We start from the raw sequence: 23,819 nt of genomic DNA, 5'->3' as shown, positions 1-23,819 counted from the left end.
GATCTAAAATTGTGTCCATTTTTTCAATTCTGATTTGTGTCTCCTCTTTGTTCCCTGTATCTGTAACTTTGGTCTGTGTCTTGTTTGTTCATGTGTTTTTAGATTCCACATATAAGTGAAACCATACAGTACCTGTCTTTCTCCGTCTGACTTATTTCATCTAGCATAATACCCTTTAGGTCAATCCATGATGTTGCAAATGGCAAGATTTCATTCTTTTTATGGCTGGGTAATATTCCATTATGTATACCACATATACCACATCTTTATTTGTTCATCCATTAATGGGCACATAGGTTGCTTTCATATCTCAGCTATTGTAAATAAAGCTGTAATGAACATAGGGGTACAGATATCTTTTTGAACTGGTGTTACTTTTTTTTTTTTCAGATAAATACTCCTGGATTTGTGGAGTAGAACTGCTCGATTGTATGATAACTCTATTTTTAATTTTTTGAGGAACCTCCACACTGTTTTCCTTAGTGACTGCACCAATTTACATTCCCACCAACAGTGCACAGGGGTTCTCTTTCCTCCACAACCTCACCAGCACTTGTTTATAGTCTTTTTGATACTAGCCATTCTGATAGGTGTGAAGTGACACCGCACTATGTTTTTGATTTGCATTTCCCTGATGATGTGTAATGGTGAACGTCTTTCATGAGCCTACTGACCATCTGAATGTCTTCTTTGGAAAAATGCCTATTCAGATTCTCTGCCCACATTTTCTTTTGTCCACGCTATGCAACATGCAGGATCTTAGTTCTCTAAGCAGGAACTGAACTCATGCCTTCCACAGTTGAAGCAGAGAGTCTTAACCACTGGACTGCCAGGTTAGTCCCCTCTGCCTATTTTTTAAGCTAGTTGTATAGTCTGTTTGTTTTTTTGATGTTGAGTTGTATGCATTCTTTATATATTTTGGAAATTAACCTCTTATCAAATATATCATTAACAAATATCCTCTCTCATTCACTAGGTGGTCTTTTCATTTTATTGACAGTTCCCTTGTGATTTTTAGTTTGATGTATTTTTGCTTTTGTTTATTTTTGTTTTTGCATTTGCTTATTTTTGTGTTTCCTTTGCCTGAGGAGACACACCAAAAAGTATTGTCAAAGAGCATGCCTGCATGCTAAGTCACTTCAGTCGTGTCCAACTCTTTGCGACCCTATAGGCCACAGCCTGCCAGGCTTCTCTGTCCATGAGATTCTCCAGGAATGAATTCTGGAGTGGGTTGCTATGCCCTCCTCCAAGGGATCTTCCCGACCCAGGGACCAAACCCACATCTCTTATGTCTTCTGCATTGGCAGGCAGGTTCTTTACCACTATTTTTTACCACTATTGCCACCTGGGAAGTCAAAGGAGCATACTGCTTATGTTTTCTTTTAGAAGACATATGGTTTCAGGTCTTATATCTAATTCTTTAATCCATTTGAGTTTATTTTTGTATATGGTGTGAGGAAGCAGTCCAGTATGATTTTTTTGCATGTAGCTGTCATTTTCCCAACACTATTTATTAAAGAGGCTGTCTTTTGCTCATTATATATTCTTGCCTCTTGCATCATAGAGTAAATGACCATATGAGTTTATTTCTGGGCTCTCAGTTTTATTCCACTGATCTGTGTGTCTGTTTTTGTGCCAGTAGCATATTGTTTTGATTTCTATAGCTTTGTAGTATAGTGTGAAACCAGGGCATGTGATATCTCCAGCTTTGTTCTTCTTTCTCAAGATTGTTTTGGCTATTCAGGGTCTTTCATGGTTCCACACAAGTTTTAGAACTATTTTTTCTAGTTCTGTGAAAAATGCCATTGGTATTTTGATAGGAATTACACTGAATATTGATAGTAATTACATTGTAGGTTGCTTTTGGTAGTATGGACATTTTAACAATATTTATTCTTTCAATTCATAAGCATGGTGTATCTTTCCCATCTGTGTTATCTTAAATTTCTTTCATCAGTACATTATAGTTTTCTGAGTACAGGTATTTCACCTTCTTAGTTAGATTTATTGCTAGGTATTTTATTTTTTGATGCAATTATAAATGGGATTGTTTTCTTTCTGATAGTTCATTGTGTATGGAAAAGCAATAGATTTCTGAATATTAGTTTTGTATCCTGCAATTTTATTCACTGATGAATTCCACTAGATTTTTGGTGGCATCTTGAGGATTTTCTATGTACAGCATCACATCATCTACAAACAGTGGCAGTTGTACTTCTTTCTTTCCAATTTGAATTCCTTTTCTTTTTTCTAATTTGCAGTAGCTAGGACTTCGAATACTATGTTGAATAAAAGTAATGAGAATGGGTATCCTTGTATTCTTCCCAATATTAGAGAAAATACTTTCAGTTTTTCACTGTTGAGGATGATGTTAGTTGTGGGCTTGTCATATGTAGCCTTTATTATGTTGAGGTATGCTCTTGCTATACCCAATTTACTGAGAGGGTTTTTTTTAATCATAAATGTATGTTGAATTTTGTCAAAAGCTTTTTTTGCATCTATGTGATTTTTATTCTTCAATTTATGAATGTGGTGTATCACATTGATTGATTTTTGGATAATGAACCATTCTTGCATCTCTGGAATAAATCCCACTTGATCATGGTGTATGATCCTTTTAAAGTATGGCTGAATTTGATTACTAAAATTTTATTGAGGATATATGATTTTTTTAAGATATTGATCTCTTAAGTTCAATCACATTTTATCAATCTTACATTTTTACTCCCCTCCCCCCAGCACACACATTTAATGCTTTTTGTTTCATCATTTTAAATATATCATACCATTCCTTCTGGCCTGCAGAGTTTCTGCTGAAAGTGATCTGAGAGCTTTATGCAAGTTCCCTTGTATATAACATGTTGATTTTCCCTTGCTGTTTTTAGTATTCTCTCTTTAATGTTTGCCTTTTTGAATATAATGTATCTTGGTGTGGTCCTCTTTAGGTTGATCTTAATTGAGACTCTCTTTGTTTCTTAGACATGGATGTGTTTCCTTTCCTTGGTTAGGGAAGTTTCCAACTATTATGTTCTCTGATCCTTTCTCTTCTTCTTCTGTGGCTCCTATAATGTGAATGTTAGTATGCTTGATACTGCCCTAGAGGTCTCTTAAATTGTCCCTATATTTAAAATTCTTTTTACTGTTCAGGTTGAGCGATTTCCACTTCTCTGTCTTCCAGTTTGCAGATCTGTTCCTCTGTATCATCTAATCTACTGTTGATTAGCTCTAGTGTATTTTTATTTCAATTATTATATTCTTCAACTGTGTTTGTTTTTTCTTTATATTTTCTAACTCTTAGAAGCTTCTGACTGCTCACTGTGTTCATCCATTCTTCTCCCGAGTTCTTTCAACATCATTATGATCATTACCTTGAACTGTTTGTAAGACATATTGCTTATCTCCCTTCCACTTAGTTATTCTTCTGGGTTTTTTTTTTACCTTATTCCTTCATTCAGAACATATTCTCTGTCACTTCATTTTGCCTAATTCTCTGTTTTTATTTCTATATATATGGTATGTTGTATTTTTAAGTTCTAGGATTTCCATTCTACTGTTTCCAGTTCTCTGACAAGAGTTCTCAATCTTGCCTTTTATATCCACGTCCCTACAAATAACTTAAGCATTAAATAAGTACAATCCCCATTCATGAGCCCTTCCCTTTCCATAAAAGTCCAGCTATGCACTAATAAGTATGACTCTGTAAGATAAGAACTTGAAGGAACTGTGTGCTATGCTACTTCTTCATTTCTAAAATTTCCCTTAATATTTCCCTTCAGATCAGATCAGATCAGATCAGTCGCTCAGTCGTGTCCGACTCTTTGCGATCCCATGAATCGCAGCACACCAGGCCTCCCTGTCCATCACCAACTCCCAGACTTCACTCAGACTCATGTCCATCGAGTCAGTGATGCCACCCAGCCATCTCATCCTCTGTCGTCCCCTTCTCCTCCTGCCCCCAATCCCTCCCAGCATCAGAGTCTTTTCCAATGAGTCAACTCTTCGCATGAGGTGGCCAAAGTACTGGAGTTTCAGCTTTAATATCATTCCTTCCAAAGAAATCCCAGGGCTGATCTTTAGAAGGGACTGGTTGGATCTCCTTGCAGTCCAAGGGAGTCTCAAGAGTCTTCTCCAACACCACAGTTCAAAAGCATCAATTCTTCAGCACTCAGCCTTCTTCACAGTCCAACTCTCACATCCATACATGACCACAGGAAAAACCATAGCCTTGACTAGACGAACCTTTGTTGGCAAAGTAATGTCTCTGCTTTTGAATATGCTATCTAGGTTGGTCATAACTTTCCTTCCAAGCAGTAAGCATCTTTTAATTTCATGGCTGCAGTCACCATCTGTAGTGATTTTGGAGCCCAGAAAAATAAAGTCTGACACTGGGTTTCCACTGTTTCCCCATCTATTTCCCATGAAGTGGTGGGACCAGATGCCATGATCTTCGTTTTATGAATGTTAAGCTTTAAAGCCAACTTTTTCACTCTCCATTTTCACTTTCATCAAGAGGCTTTTTAGTTCCTCTTCACTTTCTGGCATAAGGGTGGTATCATCTGCATATCTGAGGTTATTGATATTTCTCCCGGCAATCTTGATTCCAGCTTGTGTTTCTTCCAGTCCAGCGTTTCTCATGATGTACTCTGCATATAAGTTAAATAAGCAGCGTGACAATATACAGCCTTGACGAACTCCTTTTCCTATTTGGAACCAGTCTGTTGTTCCATGTCCAGTTCTAACTGTTGCTTCCTGACCTGCATACAAATTTCTCAAGAGGCAGATCAGGTGTTCTGGTATTCCCATCTCTTTCAGCATTTTTCACAGTTTATTGTGATCCACACAGTCAAAGGCTTTGGCATAGTCAATAAAGCAGAAATAGATGCTTTTCTGGAACTCTCTTGCTTTTTCCATGAGCCAGCGGATGTTGGCAATTTGATCTCTGGTTCCTCTGCCTTTTCTAAAACCAGCTTGAACATCAGGAAGTTCATGGTTCACATATTGCTGAAGCCTGGCTTGGAGAATTTTGAGCATGACTTTACTAGCGTGTGAGATGAGTGCAATTGTGCGGTAGTTTGAGCATTCTTTGGCATTGCCTTTCTTTGGGATTGGAAGGAAAACTGACTTTTTCCAGTCCTGTGGCCACTGCTGAGTTTTCCAAATTTGCTGGCATATTGAGTGCAGCACTTTCACAGCATCATCTTTCAGGATTTGGAATAGCTCAACTGGAATTCCATCACCTCCACTAGCTTTGTTCATAAACCCTATATTTGCATTGTGTGGCACAGTAGTATGTATATGTTCATGCCCCTTTGTATAGTAAGGATGGAATGTGATAATTCCTTAATAGTGTTTTGGTATGCTTGCCAATAATACTCTTTTATCCCACTGCTTAATTGACATTATGTTTTCTAAATTATTTTCAGTTGTATTAATATAAATCATTTCTCAAAAGATGAATTTCATTACATGTGCTGGGAAAATCTAACTTCTAAAGTTTCAAAATGAAGGATAAGGTCCTGGAATATGACCATATCTGAAAGTCCTTGTTTCCTGTTTAAGCAGTTTCACTTTAGCTGAAACTGCAACTAGTAACTCTTTGAAAATTAATAATCAATCATGAATGGAAAAAGCCTTGTAGTTTTATACTGTTTCTCATTTTACAAGTGAGGGAACCAAAGAAAGGTAATACATATATATATCCAAACTGAAACTTTTAAAGAGGAAAATGGTTATCAAAGAGGAGCTATCAAAATAATAATTTTCCTTATTTTATCATCATCTTTGTTTTGAATTGGCACTTTCTTTTTCATGAAAAGAAATAAAAACTACTCTTCTGAAGTAGAGAAACAGGTCCTCAAACTATTTTTATCTGAAGGCTGGGATTTATAACTTTTGTATTTTATTTTTCTTAGACTAAAGATTTGTATTTTGGGAACTGGTAGTCCCTTCCTCTGACCACCAGTGCAGGTGGCATTAGCGTTCCTTATAGGAGGGTAACTGTGAACAGTACCTTGGCTTTTTACCATGTCTTGTTCTACCTCAGGTGCGGCACTCACAGTACACTCACAAGAAGTGTATCAAACGAAAGAAAGTAATAGATAGGATTTTCTCCTACTCACTCTGCTAAAATGCACTTAGTATCAATTATTATAACACAGCAATGAAGTCATATATGATCTTGCTTATGTTTCAAACTTTGAAAACATGCTTTTAAAAGCCTAAAATGCTAAGCAAGTGTGTGATCTTATAATATGATTTGTTAGCATTTTATGTGGGTCCTGAAAAAAGAACCAAGTGGTCTTAAAAGCATAATCACTAACTCTACAATATTTCACTAAGAATTAATGGAATAACCATGTCCTTAGCAGAAAATTAACCTATGCATTGCTGAACAAAAGTAATATAAAATAGCATAGGTTAAAAGTAGCTTATAAGCCATTAGAGAGTTAAATAAAAACCACTAAACCATGGATGAAAAAATTATTATACAGCTTATCATGCCCTAATACCAAGTGCTTATTTTGTAACATAATAAAGACCACTTGAGTTCATTGTGGATGAGAAGAATAAGTAGCTTATTGTCCCAGTGACCAGAACTTTTATGACTGTAATTTAGGGCCTCATACTATCTGAAGCGCAGTCATCTTCCAAGCTTTACCTTCTCTTCCCCTTCATGAATCCTGTGCTCCAGCCAAACACTGGCCTTAGCCCTCATGCTTTCCTTATATCCTTCTCTTCACTTGAAATGAATCATCTCTGCTTCTAATTTTACAGCCGTCAGAGACCAGTTCATATATCAACCTCTCCATGTAGCTGTCAATGGTTCTTCAGGACAAAAGTAATTTTCTTCCTCTGAAATTCTAGAATCCTCATGTAATCTTCTATGGCATTTACCACCATACATTAGAGTTATTTGTCATATATCTTAGCTACTCTACAAGGCTGTAAACTACCTGTGAGCAGGGATCATATCTTATAGCGATTCTTTTAGGAGCCCTCCTGCTGTGAAGTCTTTCCAAAACATTTACCTTCATCTTCAGAGGAACAACTCTTTTATTTTGCACTCATTTCATCATCTTTGGTAATATTTAATTATATCATGCAATAACAACTGCAATTCCAATCCCAAAGAAAGGTAATGCCAAAGAATGTTCAAACTACCACACAATTGGACTCATCTCACTCGCTAAAAGTAATGCTCAAAAATCTCCAAGTTAGGCTTCAACAGTACATGAACCGTGAACTTCCATATGTTCAATCTGGTTTTAGAAAAAGCAGAGGAACAAGGGATCAAATTACCAACATCCATTGGATAATCCAAAAAGCAAGAGAGTTCCAGAAAAACATCGATTTCTACTTTATTGACTATGCCAAAGCCTTTGACTCTGTGGATCACAATAAGCTGTGGAAAATTCTGAAAGAGACTGGAATACCAGAACACTGACCTGCCTCTTGAGAAATCTGTATACAGGTCAGGAAGCAACAGTTAGAACTGGACATGGAACAACAGACTGGTTCTAAATCAGGAAAGGAGTACGTCAAGGCTATATATCGTCACCCTGCTTATTTAACTTATACGCAGAGTACATCATGAGAAACGCTGGGCTGGAAGAAGCACACACTGGAATCAAGATTGCTGAGAGAAATATCAATAACCTCAGATATGCAGATGACACCACCCTTATGGCAGAAAGCAAAGAAAAACTAAAGAGCAGCACGGGCTGCATCGCTTAGAGTAAGAATCTGGCCTGAATACCCTGAGCACTATCTGAGCGAAATAATTTGGGCTAGCAAACCAGACTGTGGGATATCTACCACGCGAAAAGCCAGCCCCAACCTAAGACACCGCCAGGCCCGCGCACGGAACAAAGAATTGAACAGAGATAGCCGGCTGCAGACCTTCCCCCTCCGGTGACAGGCAGCCAGAGCCGGAAGGGGGCAATCGCAGCCCCAGAGAGACATTATCTATAAAACTGTAAGCAGGCTTCTTTGCTAACTAAAACTTCTTGGGGGTCTGGACGATTAACATCTGCCTAAGAAGGTGCGCCGGTTTTACGCCCAGATAACCGAGTGGCGGGGAGGTGATAAGTCGCAGCATTGGTGCTCGCCAAACACCTCATCACTTGAGCTGCTCGGACCTGGGAAGAGCACAATACTCAGGCCCAACTGAGTCTGCACCTCTGAGGACTACCCGAGTGCCTGAACCTGAGCGGCTTGGAGCTGGGAGGTACATGCAACCCAGGGCCAGCCTCGGATTGTTCCCGGCGGAACAACCTAGAGCCCGAGCAGTGTGGGCAGGGAGGCTACACGCACCGTGAGCGGGGGCAGACCCAGTGTGGCTGAGGCACTGCGAGCGCACGCCAGTGTTATTTGTTTGCAGCATCCCTCCCTCCCTCCCTCCCCACAGCGCGACTGAACAAAGAGAAGAAATACAGTTCCACCCATCAGAACACTGGCACAAGCTTCCCTAACCAGGAAACCTTGACAAGCCACCTGTACAAACCTACACACAGCGAGGAAAAGCCACAATAAAGAGAACTCCATAAACTGCCAGAATACAGAAAGGACACCCCAAACTCAGCAATTTAAACAAGATGAAGAGACAGAGGAATAGCCAGCAGATAAAGGAACAGGATAAATGCCCACCAAACCAAACAAAAGAGGAAGAGATAGGGAATCTACCTGATAAAGAATTCCGAATAATGATAGTGAAATTGATCCAAAATCTTGAAATTAAAATGGAATCACAGATAAATAGCTTGGAGACAAGGATTGAGAAGATGCAAGAAAGGTTTAACAAGGACCTAGAAGAAATAAAAAAGAGTCAACATATAATGAATAATGCAATAAATGAAATTAAAAACACTCTGGAGGCAACAAATAGTAGAATAACAGAGGCAGAAGATAGGATTAGTGAATTAGAAGATAGAATGGTAGAAATAAATGAATCAGAGAGAATAAAAGAAAAACGAATTAAAAGAAATGAGGACAATCTCAGAGACCTCCAGGACAATATTAAATGCTACAACATTCGAATCATAGGGGTTCCAGAAGAAGAAGACAAAAAGAAAGACCATGAGAAAATACTTGAGGAGATAATAGTTGAAAACTTCCCTAAACTGGGGAAGGAAATAATCACCCAAGTCCAAGAAACCCAGAGAATCCCAAACAGGATAAACCCAAGGCGAAACACCCCAAGACACATATTAATCAAATTAACAAAGATCAAACACAAAGAACAAATATTAAAAGCAGCAAGGGAAAAACAACAAATAACACACAAGGGAATTCCCATAAGGATAACAGCTGATCTTTCAATAGAAACTCTTCAAGCCAGGAGGGAATGGCAAGACATACTTAAAATGATGAAAGAAAATAACCTACAGCCCAGATTATTGTACCCAGCAAGGATTTCATTCAAGTATGAAGGAGAAATCAAAAGCTTCTCAGACAAGCAAAAGCTGAGAGAATTCTGCACCACCAAACCAGCTCTCCAACAAATACTAAAGGATATTCTCTAGACAGGAAACACAAAAATGGTGTATAAATTCGAACCCCAAACAATAAAGTAAATGGCAACGGGATCATACTTATCAGTAATTACCTTAAACGTAAATGGGTTGAATGCCCCAACCAAAAGACAAAGACTGGCTGAATGGATACAAAAACAAGACCCCTACATATGTTGTCTACAGGAGACCCACCTCAAAACAGGGGACACATACAGACTGAAAGTGAAGGGCTGGAAAAAGATTTTCCATGCAAATAGGGACCAAAAGAAAGCAGGAGTAGCAATACTCATATCAGATAAAATAGACTTTAAAACAAAGGCTGTGAAAAGAGACAAAGAAGGTCACTACATAATGATCAAAGGACCAATCCAAGAAGAAGATATAACAATTATAAATATATATGCACCCAACACGGGAGCACCACAGTATGTAAGACAAATGCTAATAAGTATGAAAGGAGAAATTAACAATATCACAATAATAGTGGGAGACTTTAATACCCCACTCACACCTATGGATAGATCAACTAAACAGAAAATTAACAAGGAAACACAAACTTTAAACGATACAATAGACCAGTTAGACCTAATTGATATCTATAGGACATTTCATCCCAAAACAATGAATTTCACCTTTTTCTCAAGCGCACATGGAACCTTCTCCAGGATAGATCACATCCTGGGCCATAAATCTAGCCTTGGTAAATTCAAAAAAATAGAAATCATTCCAAGCATCTTTTCTGACCACAATGCAGTAAGATTAGATCTCAATTACAGGAGAAAAACTATTAAAAATTCCAACATATGGAGGCTGAACAACACGCTGCTGAATAACCAACAAATCACAGAAGAAATCAAAAAAGAAATCAAAATTTGCATAGAAACGAATGAAAATGAAAACACAACAACCCAAAACCTGTGGGACACAGTAAAAGCAGTCCTAAGGGGAAAGTTCATAGCAATACAGGCACACCTCAAGAAACAAGAAAAAAGTCAAATAAATAACCTAACTCTACACCTAAAGCAACTAGAAAAGGAAGAAATGAAGAACCCCAGGGTTAGTAGAAGGAAAGAAATCTTAAAAATTAGAGCAGAAATAAATGCAAAAGAAACAAAAGAGACCATAGCAAAAATCAACAAAGCCAAAAGCTGGTTCTTTGAAAGGATAAATAAAATTGACAAACCATTAGCCAGACTCATCAAGAAACAAAGGGAGAAAAATCAAATCAATAAAATTAGAAATGACAGTGGAGAGATCACAACAGACAACATAGAAATACAAAGGATCATAAGAGACTATTATCAACAATTATATGCCAATAAAATGGACAACGAGGAAGAAATGGACAAATTCTTAGAAAAGTACAACTTTCCAAAACTCGACCAGGAAGAAATAGAAAACCTTAACAGACCCATCACAAGCATGGAAATTGAAACTGTAATCAAAAATCTTCCAGCAAACAAAAGCCCAGGTCCAGACGGCTTCACAGCTGAATTCTACCAAAAATTTAGAGAAGAGCTAACACCTATCCTGCTCAAACTCTTCCAGAAAATTGCAGAGGAAGGTAAACTTCCAAACTCATTCTATGAGGCCACCATCACCCTAATACCAAAACCTGACAAAGATCCCACAAAAAAAGAAAACTACAGGCCAATATCACTGATGAACATAGATGCAAAAATCCTAAACAAAATTCTAGCAATCAGAATCCAACAACACATTAAAAAGATCATACACCATGACCAAGTGGGCTTTATCCCAGGGATGCAAGGATTCTTCAATATCCGCAAATCAATCAATGTAATACACCACATTAACAAATTGAAAAACAAAAACCATATGATTATCTCAATAGATGCAGAGAAAGCCTTTGACAAAATTCAACACCCATTTATGATAAAAACTCTCCAGAAAGCAGGAATAGAAGGAACATACCTCAACATAATAAAAGCTATATATGACAAACCTACAGCAAACATTATCCTCAATGGTGAAAAATTGAAAGCATTTCCTCTAAAGTCAGGAACAAGACAAGGGTGCCCACTTTCACCATTACTATTCAACATAGTTTTGGAAGTTTTGGCTACAGCAATCAGAGCAGAAAAAGAAATAAAAGGAATCCAAATTGGAAAAGAAGAAGTAAAACTCTCACTATTTGCAGATGACATGATCCTCTACATAGAAAACCCTAAAGACTCCACCAGAAAATTACTAGAACTAATCAATGATTATAGTAAAGTTGCAGGATATAAAATCAACACACAGAAATCCCTTGCATTCCTATACACTAATAATGAGAAAACAGAAAGAGAAATTAAGGAAACAATTCCATTCACCATTGCAACGAAAAGAATAAAATACTTAGGAATATATCTACCTAAAGAAACTAAAGACCTATATATAGAAAACTATAAAACACTGGTGAAAGAAATCAAAGAGGACACTAATAGATGGAGAAATATACCATGTTCATGGATTGGAAGAATCAATATAGTGAAAATGAGTATACTACCCAAAGCAATTTATAGATTCAATGCAATCCCTATCAAGCTACCAACAGTATTCTTCACAGAGCTAGAACAAATAATTTCACAATTTGTATGGAAATACAAAAAACCTCGAATAGCCAAAGCGATCTTGAGAAAGAAAAATGGAACTGGAGGAATCAACCTACCTGACTTCAGGCTCTACTACAAAGCCACAGTTATCAAGACAGTATGGTACTGGCACAAAGACAGAAATATAGATCAATGGAACAAAATAGAAAGCCCAGAGATAAATCCACGCACATATGGACACCTTATCTTTGACAAAGGAGGCAAGAATATACAGTGGATTAAAGACAATCTCTTTAACAAGTGGTGCTGGGAAATCTGGTCAACCACTTGTAAAAGAATGAAACTAGAACACTTTCTAACACCATATACAAAAATAAACTCAAAATGGATTAAAGATCTCAACGTAAGACCAGAAACTATAAAACTCCTAGAGGAGAACATAGGCAAAACACTCTCTGACATACATCACAGCAGGATCCTCTATGACCCACCTCCCAGAATATTGGAAATAAAAGCAAAAATAAACAAATGGGACCTAATTAAACTTAAAAGCTTCTGCACATCAAAGGAAACTATAAGCAAGGTGAAAAGACAGCCTGCAGAATGGGAGAAAATAATAGCAAATGAAGCAACAGACAAACAACTAATCTCAAAAATATACAAGCAACTCCTACAGCTCAACTACAGAAAAATAAATGACCCAATCAAAAAATGGGCCAAAGATCTAAATAGACATTTCTCCAAAGAAGACATACAGATGGCTAACAAACACATGAAAAGATGCTCAACATCACTCATTATCAGAGAAATACAAATCAAAACCACTATGAGGTACCATTTCACACCAGTCAGAATGGCTGCGATCCAAAAGTCTACAAATAATAAATGCTGGAGAGGGTGTGGAGAAAAGGGAACCCTCTTACACTGTTGGTGGGAATGCAAACTAGTACAGCCACTATGGAGAACAGTGTGGAGATTCCTTAAAAAACTGGAAATAGAACTGCCTTATGATCCAGCAATCCCACTGCTGGGCATACACACTGAAGAAACCAGAAGGGAAAGAGACACGTGTACCCCAATGTTCATCGCAGCACTGTTTATAATAGCCAGGACATGGAAGCAACCTAGATGTCCATCAGCAGATGAATGGATAAGAAAGCTGTGGTACATATACACAATGGAGTATTACTCAGCCATTAAAAAGAATACATTTGAATCAGTTCTAATGAGGTGGATGAAACTGGAGCCTATTATACAGAGTGAAGTAAGCCAGAAGGAAAAACATAAATACAGTATACTAACGCATATATATGGAATTTAGAAAGATGGTAACGATAACCCTGTATACGAGACAGCAAAAGAGACACTGATGTATAGAACAGTCTTATGGACTCTGTGGGAGAGGGAGAGGGTGGGAAGATTTGGGAGAATGGCATTGAAACATGTGAAATGTCATGTATGAAACGAGATGCCAGTCCAGGTTCAGTGCACGATGCTGGATGCTTGGGGCTGGTGCGCTGGGACGGCCCAGGGGGATGGTATGGGGAGCGGGGAGGGAGGAGGGTTCAGGATGGGGAGCAAAAAGAAAAGAAAAAAAAAAAAAATTTAAAAAAAAAAAAAAAAGAAAAACTAAAGAGCATCTTGATGAAAGTGAAAGAGGAGAGTGAAAAAGCTGGCTTAAAAGTCAACATTCAGAAAACTAAGGTCATGGCATCTGGTCCCATCACTTCATAGCAAATAGCTGGAGAAATAGTGGAAACAGTGACAGACTTTTATTTTGGGGGGGCTCTAAAATCACTGCAGATGGTGACTACAGCCACGAAATTAAAAGATGCTTGCTCCTTGGAAGAAAGTTATGACCAACCTAGACAGCATAATAAAAAGCAGAGACATTGCCAACAAAGTTCCGTCTAGTCAAAGCTTTGGTTTTTCCAGTAGTCATGTATGGACGTGAGAGTTGGACTATAAAGAAAGCTGAGCGCTGAAGAATTGATGCTTTTGAACTGTGGTGTTGGAGGAGACTCTTGAGAGTCCCTTGGACTGCAAGGAGATCCACTCAGTCCATCCTAAAGGAAATCAGTCCTGAATATTCATTGGAAGGACTGATGCTGAAGCTGAAATTTCAATACTTTGGCCACATTATGCAAAGAACTGACTCATTTGAAAAGAACCTGATGCTGGGAAAGATTGAGGGCAGGAAGAGAAGGGGACAACAGAGGATGAGATGGTTGGATGGCATCACCGACTCTATGGACATGAGTTTGAGTGAACTCCAGGAGTTGGGATGGACAGGGAGGCCTGATGTGCTGCAGTCCATGGGGTCGCAAAGAGTTGGACATAACTGAGCAACTGATCTGAAAAACAACTGAAACCAGGATAAAAAGCTTTGGAATAATCACAGCTGATCCTTAGTAAAAATGCAATTCAAAATGATGGGTATTAGGAGGCTCAAGAGGAAGGAGATATATATGTATATACTTATAGCTGATTTGCATTGTCGTATAGCAGAAACCAACACAACATTGTAAAGCAATTATCCTCCAACTAAAAACAAAGAAAAAAATTTTAAATAATTGGAATTATTAGATAGGAGTCTGCTATGAGGGATGGTTAACTTGCCTTAGGCACCAGTCTGTTTTACAGAGAAATGAGGGTGCTTTGGTTACACCAGCCAATTAGGTTTAATGGAAAGTAACTTTAAAAAGCTCATATTTCTTTCTCTTTCATTTCTGGTTTCCATTCATCTATACCCATGACATTTCTGCTTCAGATAATTTGAAAACTATGAAACATTCAGTTTCAACTGATTTCACATTAAAGCCCAAGGTCAAGATTCATTCATCCAACTATTTATTGAGCCACAATTATGTACTAATTGCTATGTTAGACATGATTATTTTTTTTACAGCAAGACAACCATTTGGTGCAAATTTTCTAAAAGATCTTTACAGTCACTTTGCATTAACCAATTTGGTCTGAGCTATAGACCAAACTATAAGTTAATATTTTCTTACTTTGCTCTCTTGAAACCTATGATGATTTCAATGTTGCCACTACTAGAGGAAGCTCAACAGGAAAGCAAGTTAGGTGCTTGCCTCAGCCCTCACCTGTACACGAGCACCGCTAGACACCATCAGCATTCCCCAGTCTAGCCTGAGAACACTTAGTATGTGAATATTTTCCTGCTTCATCTACACAAGTGTGTACGAGTAAACTCTACTCACATCTTTTTAGCTTCTTTAAAGGAGTCTTTCAACCTACAAAATATCTTAAAATACATGATAGCAATTTATTTCAACTTATTAGCTGGGAACTAATTTCTCACTCCAGGTGTTTCTTTCCATTTGGAAGGACATCTATTAGTGTAACACCCCTTCCTAGCTAGCTTCCCTCTATCTCTTCCCCATTCTACACTGTTAATTCTATTAAATACACAAGGTAGGTTCTCATGTGCAGAAGCCTGTACGTTTTCAGAGGTGATGACTGGGTATATAAACCCATGCATTTCTGAGATTAGGTATTAGAAAGCACACGGTTGTCCTACACCTAAGCCACATTCTTTGATATTAGCTTTATCAGTAATAAAGCTGATGTTCTGATCTCTATCTGCTATTCCTTTGATTACTTATCACTTGTTCCAGATCTTAGGCAGGGAAAAGAGGTAATTAGACTTACCAAAGTCCAATATAAACAAATGAACACATGTACAGCAGTTGGTAAAGCCCAAAGGACATCACTGGACAGCAAGAACAGATATGACAGATAACCTATATGCTTGTCAGTATCCACCATAAACTGATATGGGGACCTATCAGACAGAGGAATTCGCCAGTCAGAACTCAGAAACACAACACCCTGATGGCAGAGCCATCTCCTTCACAAGCACACAGGCATGTGTCTCTTTATAAGAACAAGCTTTAAGAACTTTGTAATTACAATAGTTGACACAATGCTTTATAAGCAACACAGACAAATTTCTTTAATTTTATTTTATTTTTAAACTTTACAATATTGTATTGGTTTTGCCAAATATCGAAATGAATCCGCCACAGGTATACATGGTACAGCCATGGCAAAAAAAAAAATGTCCATGAGATGGAAAGAATAAGGACTGACAATATGACTCAGATTATACAAAAAAGAAAAAAAAACCACAGTAGTCATGTACAGATGTGAGGGCTGGACCATAAACAAGGCTCAGCAATGAAGAATTGATGCTTTCAAACTGTGGTGTTGGAGAAGACTCTTCAGAGTCCGTTGGAAAGCAAGGAGATCAAACCAGCCAATCCTAAAGGAAATCAGTCCTGAATATTCATTGGAAGGACTGATGCCGAAGCTAAAGCTCCAGTATTTTGGCTACCTGATGTGAAGAGCTGACTTGTTAGAAAAAACTCTGATGCTGGGAAAGATGGAGGGCAAAAGAAGAAGAGGGCGACAGAGGATGAGATGGTTGGCTGGCATCATCGACTTAATGAACCTGAGTTTGAGTAAAGTCTGGGAGCTAGTGAAGGACAGGGAAGCCTGGCGTGCTGCAGTTCATGGGTTTGCAAAGAGCTGGACACAATTTAACAACTGAGCAACAACAATGCAATAAGATAATAGCTGGTATTCTTAAATACCTCAGGTTATCTGGCTTAGGGCCATGTTAGCTCTGAGGCTAATTCTGCTGCCACCAGTTAACAGGAAGAAGGAAACCTGAATTCTAGTGCTTGCTTGGATGCTCACCCACTGTCTTGATTTTCAGCATGTAAACAAAACAAAGTCTCTATCTCATGTTGCTTAAATTTTATCAGAGGGGAAGACAGAGAATGAACAAATGTTAGGTGGTGATAAATGCTATGAAGAAAATAAAACAGGATAAATGGGATAGAGGGCAATGATTATGATTTGGAATGCTATATTATATACAGAAGGTGGTCAAGGATGACCTCACAATGAAAGAGATATTTGAGCAGAGATTTGAAGGCAGTGAGCATGTAAATATTAATAGTAGGAGAAAGAGCAGAGCAAACAACAGCATTAAAGTTGCTAAGATGAGACTGCTTGTCAAACTTGAACAGTAAAAATGGGAATGTATTGGAGTATAGCAAGCAGAAGGAGAGATGAGGTCAGAAAAGTAGGCAGGAGCTAGTTCACTTGAGCTTATAGTCCACAGAAAGGGTTTCAATTTCACTCCAAATTAGATGGTAAGCCACTGGACTGTCAGCCTTGCCATCTTCTAGCAACTTAGAGATGGGCAGCTACTCAGGCTGGTTGAGGTTCATTTATCCTCCTACCCTTCCTCAAGCAGGAATTTGAATCTTAAGCAGAGTGACTAGAATGGCACCTGGGCCAGATACTCAGTCTTTCTTGTTCCCTGGACTCCACCCAGCACTCCCTTGGCTCCTGCCGGGTTCTCCAGTCTACCTGTGAGCTCTTTAAAGTTCTTCTAATAGATTCCATTTTCTGTTGGTATACAAAAAGTTGTTTCTTTGCTCACTATGAGTGATGGCTAACTTTCTACTGCTCTTGAGGGGCTTAAAGATAAGTCTCCATTTCCCAGCCTCCCTTGAGGTAGCTGTGGCCAGATGGCAGCCAAGTCATGGAGTTCTAGTCAATGCAAAGTGAGCCCTAGTAATGTATGCCATTTCTAAGCTAAGATCTCCCAGGAGTGATCCTCTAGTTTTTCCCATGCACAGCTTGAAGCATGGCAACCTTAAATGCCACATACTGAAGAAACCAGAGCTATAAGTGCTAGGGTGCCTCAGTTGCTGAGTCACTACTTGGAGGAGAGCTGCCTAGCCAGGAATACCTGCAGTGTACTTTTAACTGAGCTCAAGAGAAACTTTTATTACACTAAGTCACTGACATCTGGTTTGTTACAGTAGCCAGGGCTATCTTATCTAATACCTCTTGTCTAAACCCTAACTACACCTCTCAGTCATCATTAAACATCTCACTCCAACATTAAACATCTGTACTGCTTGGCACAGAAAATATTTTTTGAGATATACAGAAATATAAAGTTAATTTTTATTATGTAAGTAAATGAAAATACTCTTGTCATTAAAAATTAATCTAACATTGATAGACAAAAAGTCTCCCATAACTACCATAAAACCCCTATTCCAGTCCTATAACCAGAGATAATGCAGTTAATCAGTAACATTTTGCAAATAAAAAAATTAAACAAAAACTGAGCCTAGTAAAATAAATAGTGGAAATTTCACTTTTAAATTCTAACAAGTACTCATACTGTGCAAAGTAATGGGAATCTTAGAAGAGTAAGAGAATGTCTACCTGCTATGGGAGGTGTTACAGGACATGTCAGAACAATGAAATTACAGACGTCACGCATCTGCCCAGTGTTAACAGAGTAATCTGAATTTTGGAGTGAGTAATCAATTTATAAAAACTTAAGGAGTATCTATCCGGTCAGAGTCTGGCCAAGAGCTGGGGGTTATATCTCAACTGAACAAACTACAGGCAGACATCCATCTGGATCCCCCAAAGAGAAATATAAAAACTCACCCACTAAATTCCCCATTATTTTAGAAAACAAAGGGCAAAAGATGCCAGGTCTAGAGAACCAAAATCAATGACCTACGGTGTGACAGGGCTAGTTCACAGGTCAGTGACTAATTCAGAGCAGAACGTGGGCAAGTCAACTGTTTGTGGTCCAGGGAGCTCCTCAAGGGTGGGAGTTCCTGAGTGGCACCACTGCCATTTTGGGGGTACATGTTGGGGTGGGGGGCTAGCCTGTGTGCTGAGGATGTTTAGCAGTATCCCTGGCCTCTACCTACTAGATGCCAATAGAATCCCACCTCTAGTTTCGACAACCAAAAATGTCTTCAGAATCATACTAGTTGAGGATCACTGGTATAGGCAGACCTCAGAGTGAAATAGAAAATAAATAATCAACTACAGGCAACATTAACCTTGGCTGAGGATATAAAGGAAAAACCATGGAGGTGAAGAACATTCCATATTCTGGGATTCCCAGCTGAGGAGTTACATACAGGCTTAGCTCTTTAGCACTAGAATTCTTCAACAGCTACTGAGTATTAGCACAGAACAGAAACTGTGCCCCACCAGCCACTGCTGTCAAATTCCTGTGAGGGTTGAGTGGTGGTTACTAAGAGACAGAGCACTTCATCTGAATAGAATATGTCAGGCTGAGATCTTTTTAAAATAAACCAGTGAGTCAGGACAGACATCTCCCCTGCTGTTCGGCAGACATTTTTTTTTTTTTTAACTTTTTTTTTTTTAACTACAATTATAACTCCATAAAAGCACAGAGGATGAGGGCTAATTGGTCCAATAAGTAGGAGAAAGCTGATCACGTTTCCTCATTTCCTTAGTTATCCTTCTGAATTTTTTCTTAAGTTTGCAACAGAGAAAGAACCATTAGATTGTGGCCTTGAAAATAAAAGTAATATATGTAAAAATAAAACTCAGCTCCTCTATTAGATGAAATGAGGGTTTGTCCACAGGCCTAGCATATAATGGCAATATTTTTCTTTTCTCTGTTGTTTTTTTAAAAGGAAATAACAGTAATAAAATACACAAAAGCCTCACTCCAGCAGATGCTAGTGAGAGACATTACTTTGCCGACAAGGGTCTGTCTAGTCAAAGCTATGGCTTTTCCAGTAGTCGTGTATGGATGTGAGAGTTAGACCATAAATAGAGTGCCGAAGAACTGACGCTTGTGAACTGTGGTGTGGGAGAAGACTCTTCAGAGTCCCTTGGACTGCAAGGAGATCAAACCAGTCCATCCTAAAGGAAATCAACCCTGAATATTCATCAGAATGGCTGATGCTGAAGCTGAAGCTCCAGTACTTTGGATTGGATGCAAAGAACTGACTCATTGGAAAAGACTCTGACACTGGGAAAGACTGAAGGCAGGAGGAGAAGGGGACGACAGAGAATGAGATGCTTGGATGGCATCACCAACTCGATGGAGATTGAGTGTGAGCAAGCTCCGCGAGTTGGTGATAGACAGGGAAGCCAGGCATGATGCAGTCCATGGGGTACAAAGAGTCAGACACGACTGAGCGACTGAACTGAACTGAAGTGAGACGAGCATGGCTAGGTGAAAATCCTCCCAGCTCTGGAGATTCCAGGGGAGGAGACTTCTGCCCATATCAGCAGAGAGGCTTTGGGGCCAGTGGGCTGGCTGTCCTGGGGCTATGTGGATGAATCTCACAGAGCTATACCCCCAGAGGCATATGGAGGGCGCCCTCCACCCATGGACAGACCATCACAGACAATATTGTGTGCTACCTATAGTGAAAGTCGCTCAGTTGTGTCCAACTCTTTGCGACCCCTTGGACTATACAGTCTATGGAACTCTCCAGGCCACAATACTGGAGTGGGTAGCCTATCTCTTCACCAGGGGATCTTCCCAACCCAGGGATTGAATCCAGGTCTCCTGCATTGCAGGCAGATTCTTTACCAGCTGAGCCACCAGGGAATCAGAGGGATACAAGAGGGAAGAGGGAGAGAAGCCAGACCAGAACACTCTGACTGAGTGACAACCAAACACCTCCTCTTTAATTCCCAAGGGCTCCTCCATGGACTTTTGATCTAGTCCCCAAACTAATGCTGCCAATAATTCCTCAAGGAAAATTAATCCATGACATTACAGTTAAGGACAAATCTTTAGACATTTTCTGCTAGTTTCTGCAAGTGTGATATTAGGGAGTCTGTTCTTTTGTGCACAAAGAAAATGTTTAGAAAATTTTTCAATCTCCATTTTTCTTTATTCTCAAATCAATGATCTATAAAGACTGTGTGGGATGCTTTACCTGTTTAAAAATGCATTTTTAATTTCCCTCTCCAATGCAGCCCTAACACTAGAGAATTGCAATCTGAAAGATTCATCTCTCAAGAACACAGTTTACAAAGTCTGCTCATAAAATCTACATTGATAACTTTGTGTCTCTCCTTTTCAAGTTTCCAAGCAATTATCTGGGCATTCTACATTCTTACATTCTTCTCCTTTTAGTGGTTATCACACTTTAATAGATTTCTCTTGAGAAACCTATATGCAGGTCAGGAAGCAACAGTTAGAACTGGACATGGAACAACAGACTGGTTCCAAACAGGAAAAGGAATACGTCAAGGCTGCATATTGTCACCCTGCTTATTTAACTTATATGCAGAGTACATCATGAGAAACGCTGGGCTGGAAGAAGCACAAGCTAGAATCAAGATTGCCGGGAGAAATATCAATAACCTCAGATATGCAGATGACACCACCCTTATGCCAGAAAGTGAAGAGGAACTAAAAAGCCTCTTAATGAAAGTAAAAGAGGAGAGTGAAAAAGTTGGCTTAAAACTCAACATTCAGAAAACTAAGATCATGGCATCTGGTCCCATCACTTCATGGGAAATAGATGGGGAAACAGTGGAAACAGTGTCAGACTTTATTTTCTTGGGCTCCAAAATCACTGCAGTTGGTGACTGCAGCCATGAAATTAAAAGATGCTTACTGCTTGGAAGGAAAGTTATGACCAACCTAGATAGCATATTCAAAAGCAGAGACATTACTTTGCCAACAAAGGTTCGTCTGGTCAAGGCTATGGTTTTTCCAGTGGTCATGTATGGATGTGAGAGTTGGACTGTGAGGAAAGCTGAATGCTGAAGAATTGATGCTTTTGAACTGTGGTGTTGGGGAAGACTCCTGAGAGTCCCTTGGACTGCAAGGAGATCCAACCAGTCAATCCTAAAGGAGATCAGTCCTGGGTGTTCATTGGAAGGAATGATGCTGAAGTTGAAACTCCAGTACTTTGGCCACCTCATGCAAAGAGTTGAGTCATTGGAAAAGACTCTGATGCTGGGAGGGATTGGGGGCAGGAGGAGAAGGGGACAACAGAGGATGAGATGGCTGGATGGCATCACTGACTCGATGGATGTGAGTTTGAGTGAACTCCGGGAATTGGTGATGGCCAGGGAGGCCTGGCGTGCTGCAATGCATGGGGTTGCAAAGAGTTGGACATGATTGAGTGACTGAACTGAACTGAACACTTTAATATACTTTGTCATGTTAGGTTGGCGGTAGGGTACCTGGTTCCTAGAAAGTAGAAAATAGACCAGGGGCAGCCTGTTGAGAACTAGGAGGTGAAGACCTATCTGAGAGTCTCATCATCAGGCTCAAACACCACCACTAGGAAGAAACAAGGAGCCTTTTATATACCACAAAATGCAGATGGTAAGACCAACACCATATACAGAGTGAGTGAGTGAGCGAGTGAAGTCGCTCAGTCGTGTCCAACTCTTTGCGACACCATAGACTATAGCCTACCAGGCTCCTCCGTCCATGGGATTTCCCAGGCAAGAGTACTGGAGTGGGTTGCCATTTCCTTCTCCAATACACAGTGAAGTAAGTTAGAAAAACAAATATTCTATATTAACATATATATATGGAATCTAGAAAAATGGTACTGATGAGTCTATTTAAAAGACAGGAATAGAGATGAAGATGCAGAGAATGAACTTGTAGACACGGGGGACAGAGAGGGCAGGGCGAAACGAGAGTAGCATTGGCATCTATACACTACCACGTGTGAAATAGGTAGCTAGGGGGAAGTTGCTGGACATCAAAGGGAGTCCAGCCCAGCACTCTGTGATGACCCAGAGGAGTGGGGCAGGGTGGGAGGTGGGAGGGAGGTTCAGGAGGGAGGGGGCTGTGTATACCTGTGGCTGACTCACGTCGATGTATGGCAGAAACCAACACAATATTGTAAAGCAATTATCCTCCAATTAAAAATTAAAAAGAAAAAACCAACTCCATAAAAGGAAGTCTCTCAAATTCCAGAGGGAAAAAGAAAGATATTGAATACAATTCCTATTGATACATATTCTACATTCTCACAAGAGAATGAAAGTGGAAAATGCAAACGTCTTAGGATTACATGGAAAACAATTTTGACCTTGAGGACCGCTCTGAAATGGACCGCACTTTGAGAACCACTGTCATCAAGCCTCCTAGTTAATGGTTAAGCCAGCATTCCACCACAGGATATAACACTTTACCCAACACCATGTCATTGAACATTTAGACTATTTCCGAGTCTCCACCATTACAAGAGAAGCCACAACAAACATCCTTATAGACAGCCCCGACTGCACATTCGCTTCCTTAATATTAACACCTCAGGAAGTAGAATTTAAGAATCAAAACCAGTTATTTTTTTAGACTTTTTATACACACTGTCAGTGTTCCGTCCAGAGAGGTTTATTAATTTGCATCCCTATCCACACTGCAGACCATGTGAATCCCATCCTGAGGGCTGTTTTTAGAAAATCAAAATGTGACTGAACTGGCTGTTAGCGAGCTCCCTCTTAGATGAAATATAATACTTGAGATTTCTTGGAATTCTCTGCTCGCAGAGTACTTCTCTGATGATTCTACTGTGGTGTTATTTACTGCCACTTTGAATTAGTATGTTAGTATTCCCATGTAATACTTCCACTTGACAACAGGTTTTTTGAGACACGAAGCCATGCCTCATTATCACAGAATACAGCACAGGGCCACACACATGGGGAAGAGACAGTAGTGGGCAATCGTGGAAAGAACATTTTTCACCTCAGCAGACAGACCTGGGTTTAATCGTGGCCTCCCCACTTACTAGCTGTGCGAACTGGGCAAATGACTTCCCTGTCCTTCCCTGAGCTTGAAGGTCATCATGGTAACAGGGAGACTAACACGCACTTCGTAAGGCAGCTGTGTTGCAATGCTATGTGTAAAATGCATTATACCACA

The 23,819-nt window shown here is 39.3% G+C and overlaps 1 protein-coding gene across 1 annotated transcript in view; it reads right to left on the bottom strand.

The window, feature by feature from the left end:
* CMYA5 (cardiomyopathy associated 5) overlaps positions 1 to 23,819 on the bottom strand; it is a 104,129-nt gene that overhangs the window by 59,986 nt on the left and 20,324 nt on the right. The gene's annotated exons all lie outside the window — the stretch shown is intronic.

The sequence above is a fragment of the Bos indicus x Bos taurus genome, chromosome 10, assembly GCF_003369695.1.
Source record: "Bos indicus x Bos taurus breed Angus x Brahman F1 hybrid chromosome 10, Bos_hybrid_MaternalHap_v2.0, whole genome shotgun sequence".
Lineage (NCBI taxonomy): Eukaryota > Metazoa > Chordata > Mammalia > Artiodactyla > Bovidae > Bos > Bos indicus x Bos taurus.
The sequence above is the reverse complement of the archived record's forward strand: the minus strand, read 5'-3'. Positions and strand labels throughout refer to the sequence as shown.